Raw genomic sequence first — 4,992 nt, forward strand, 5'->3', positions numbered from 1 at the left:
ACTACGACTACTGGATACTGAAAAAGTCAAGGAAACAGATGATTGCCCTTGGAGCTTTCAAAAAAAAAAAAAAATATATATATATATATACATATATATACATATATATCAGCCTTTGCAAAATCCTTTACTTTAGCCCAGTGTCACTTATTTTGGACTTCTGACCTCCAGAATTTGAAGATAATATATTTTTATTATTTTAAGCCACTAAGTTTCTGGTAATTTGTTACAGCAGCCATGAGAAAATGAATTTACATACTGTTTTAAAATCTCTCTCACCATTAAATGCCTTGATGAAAAAAACCATGTGTATATCTCTGTATCCCTACACTTAAGAGGACAGCTAGCATATTGTAGGGAATAATGTGTTTTAAGATTAATAAATGAATGAGTGAGTGATTTAATATAACGAATAAAGAGCCACAGATAAATGTTCTGGTTTATAGGAGACCTTGCACTTTTAAATTAATTCTGATAAGGACCAATGTTTCTACATGGACTCTACATATTTAATTTGGAGTGAAAATATGACCTACTTGAGTTTCCTAAGATTGTTAATATTTGAAGTAAAATATGAATTAGGACTATAATCATAGTCACTGGAATTTTCCTACTTAATATCTGCCTTAGATTGTGCTCTCCAAAAGCAGAAGCAGAGTTTGAGATACATGAGGCTTATTTGGTAACCCCACATTTGACGAGAGATATCAGAAAGCAGTATCAGGCCAACAAAGAAGTCACACTGAGATGCAGTCCTGACAAAACCACAGGAAAACTACAGGGAGTTATGGGGTGTGCATTGTCTGTGGGAGTGTCCCACATAAGGCCAAAATGAAAAAGCCTTTGTATCCTGTCTTGTCCATTTATGGAATGGAGCTGCTCAGGGAAGTGTGTGACCCAGAGTAAGTTGGTTCTCTGTGATTGAGGGAGACCCTGACGGAGCTTCAAGGGCATCAGCTGGGTAGCAAGTTCTGCCTTTAATGGGGATCTTGGCATCACATCCTTAATTCTACAACTGTATTTTTTTTTTATTGGAATACAATTGCTTTACACTCTTGTACAAGTTTTTGAGGTACACCAAAGTCAATCAGCTGTATTTATACACATATCCCTATATTCCCTCCCTCCCTCAACTCCCCCCCACCCACCCCATCCCGGCCCTCTAAGGCATCATCCATCATCAAGTTGATCTCCCTTTGTTATACAGCAGCTTCCCACTGGCCATCTATTTTACAGTTGGTAGCATATATATATATGTCTATGCTACTCTCTCACTTCATCCCAGCTTCCCCTTCATCTCCTGCTCCCCCCAACCTCGTGTCCTCCAGTCCATTCTCTGCATCGGCATCCTTATTCTTGTCTTGTCACTGGGTTCATCAGTACCATTTTTTTTTAGAGTCTATATATATGAGTAAGCATACAATATTTGTTTTTCTCTTTCTGGCTTACTTCACTCTGTATGACAGACTCTAGGTCTATCCACCTCAACACATACAGCTCCATCTCATTCCTTTTTGTAGCTGAGTAATATCCCATTGTATATATATGCCACATCTTCTTTATCCATTCATTTGTTGATGGGCATTTAGGTGGCTTCCATGTCCTGGCTATTGTAAATAGTGCTGCAATAAACATGGTACGTGTTTCTTTTGGGATTATGGTATAATTTTCTCTGGGTATATGCCCCATAGTGGGATTACTGGATCATATGGTAGTTCTATTTGTAGTTTTTTAAGGAACCTCCAAACTGTTTTCCACAGTGGCTCTACCAACTTACATTCCCACCAACAGTGCAGGAGAGTTCCCTTTTCTCCTCACCCACTCCAATATTTGTTGTTTCTAGATTTTTTGATGATGGCCGTTCTGACTGGTGTGAGGTGATACCTCATTGTGGCTTTGACTTGCATTTCTCTGATGATGAGTGATGTTGAGCATCTTTTCATGTGTTTGTTGGCCATCTGTATGTCTTCTTTGGAGAAATGTCTATTTAGGTCTTCCGCCCATTTGTGGATGGGGTTATTTGCTCTTTTGGAATTAAGCTGCATGAGCTGCTTGTATATTTTGGAGATTAATCCTTTGTCCGTTGTTTCATAGGTAACTATTTTTTCCCATTCTGAGGGTTGCCTTCTAGTCTTGTTTATGGTTTCTTTCGTTGTGCAAAAGCTTTTAAGTTTCATGAGGTCCCATTTGTTTATTCTTGATTTTATTTCCATGATTCTAGGAGGTGGGTCCAAAAGGATCTTGCTTTGATGTATGTCATAGAGTATTCTGCCTATGTTTTCCTCTAGGAGTTTTATAGTGTCTGGCCTTACATTAGGTCTTTAATCCATTTTGAGTTTATTTTTCTGTACGGTGTAAGGAAGTGTTCTAATTCCATTCTTTGACATGTAGCTGTCCAATGTTCCCAGCACCACTTATTGAAGAGGCTGTCTTTTTTCCATTGTATATCCGTGCCTCCTTTGTCAAAGATAAAGTGCCCATATGTGCTTGGCCTTATCTCTGAGTTCTCTATTCTGTTCCATTGATCTTCCTTTCTATTTCTGTGCCAGTACCATACTGTCCTGATCACTGTGGCCTTGTAGTACAGTTTGAAGTCAGGAAGCCTAATTCCACCAACTCCATTTTTCCTTCTCAAGATTGCTTTGGCTATTTGGGGTCTTTTGCGTTTCCATACAAATCGTAAGATTTCTTGCTCTAGTTCTGTGAAAAATGCCATTGGTAATTTGAGGGATTGCATTGAATCTGTAAATTGCTTTGGGTAGTACAGTCATTTTCACGATGTTGATTCTTCCAATCCAAGAACATGGTATGTCCCTCCATCTGTTTGTGTCGTCTTTGATTTCTTTCATCAGTGTCTTAAAGTTTTCTGCATACAGATCTTTTGCCTCCTTAGGCAGGTTTATTCCTAGCTATTTTATTCTTTTTGTTGCAATGGTAAATGGGAGAGTTTCCTTAATTTCTCTTTCTGCTCTTTCATTGTCAGTGTATAGGAATGCAAGAGATTTCTGTGCATTAATTTTGTATCCTGCTGCTTTACTAAATTCATCAATTAGTGCTAGCTGTTTTCTGGTAGAGTCTTTCGGGTTTTCTGTGTATAATATCATGTCAGCTGCAAAGAGTGACAATTTTACTTCTTCTTTTCCAATTTGGATTCCTTTTATTTCATTTTCTTCTCTGACTACTGCGGCTAAAAATTCCAAAACTATGTTGAATAATAATGGTGAGAGTGGACACCCTTGTCTTGTTCCTGTTCTAAGAGGGAATTCTTTCAGTTTTTCACCATTTAGAACAATTACAACTGTATGCTTATACTGCAAGTTTTCTTAGTCCCAAGTAGTGAAGAGTAACTAGACTTCCCAGTATGTCATCATTTTCCCTCTTCACAGTGCTTCATTTGGGTTGAAATATCCCAACTTAATATTTTATTTAAAAATAGAAAAATAGATAGGTAAGATATTGAGAATTAGTGGATGTATTGGAGAACTTGTCAGAATTACTAGTAATTCTGATATATGAATAGATGTATAGTACTTTGTCTTTGGTAGAACCGAAGGAATATATGGCTCTTGGCACGCAGTGAGATAGAATATGGTAAAGAAAGTAAAGACTTGTCGTTTCCCATGCTTCTTACTTCAAAAAATAAAATAAACACATCCTACAAACTATTTTTTAACAAGAAACAAACACAGATACATGTAATAATATGATCTTCAAACTATGTTCAGTAAATGCCTAGAATTTTAATGTAGCCTAGTAAAGAAAAGGTAATAAATAAAATAAAAATTATTAATGGAAAAGGGTGACAAGACCATTTTGGTATTTGGTAAAAAAATAAAGAAATTTACATTAAATAGCTCAATGTAAATAATAAAACATGATACTTATCCAGATAATTGCCAAAAATTTAGAACTTTATCAAATTATAAGATCAAAAAGATTTGATTGCAAGGATGATAATGCATGGGGTGAAGAACTGAAGAGAGTAGTTTAAAAAAGTAAAAACATAAGAAAAAGGCCAAAGAAATGTAGTCTTGAAAGCATATTACTGCTATCAATTGAGCTATCATTTTTAACATGACTATAATTATGTATATTTAAAGCCTGTTATTCATTTGATGGAGTATACAAAATTTAATAATAAAATATTTTCAAAAGATCTATTCGAAACAAGAAAGATCTCAATGTGATGTAGTCACCATTTATAGCTCAATATCTCACAGTAGTTCCCATTACACAGTAGCTATTCAATAATTGATTAATTTCACACACACACACACACACACACACACACACACACACACTTCAGCCTAGATCACAATGTATTCGATATAGATAACTTTAGATATACTGTCACCTGTGTTTAACACTCTTACTCCTACGTAATAGAGTTTTTTTTAATGCTATTTTGACCTAGTTTTGTGGTTTTGACTAGATATCAGTCAGTTCCCTTTCTTGAACAGCAGCTTAACTACTTCTCTTTTGTGCTCTGACACTCAGAGCCACCATGTATCTGCCCTAATCACCCTTGGCTCAGTTATCAGACAATTAGGGACAGCCCTTATATCCCAGAGCCCAGGAAATTATTCAAATTAGCCAATCCACAGAGAGTGCTGGACACCTAGCTAAACCCAGCACACTGTTGTACATAAGCTGTCTCCTACAACTCCACCTACCTGTTGTTGATAACACCACAGTACCCAGGACAAGAATGGGCATACAGCCTCTGTAAAAAATCACATGCTGATTGATTTAACAAAATATCTCCTTAAACTTTATGGTTAAAATTATGTTCACATCAATCAACAAAGTCTTTTAAAATTTTGGCAATATATTTCTGCATTTATTTTTAGACAGAGAGAGTATAAAGAATATAATAGCTTAAGATATTCAAAGTATTACTTAGGCTAGTTTCAAATATAGAATCCCATATAAAGCATGAAAGACAACAAATCTATTAAATGAGCCAGAACATCAAGTCACAGCTTCCTAAGC

Source organism: Hippopotamus amphibius, chromosome 8 (assembly GCF_030028045.1).
Source record: "Hippopotamus amphibius kiboko isolate mHipAmp2 chromosome 8, mHipAmp2.hap2, whole genome shotgun sequence".
In the NCBI taxonomy this organism is placed as follows: Eukaryota; Metazoa; Chordata; class Mammalia; order Artiodactyla; family Hippopotamidae; genus Hippopotamus; species Hippopotamus amphibius.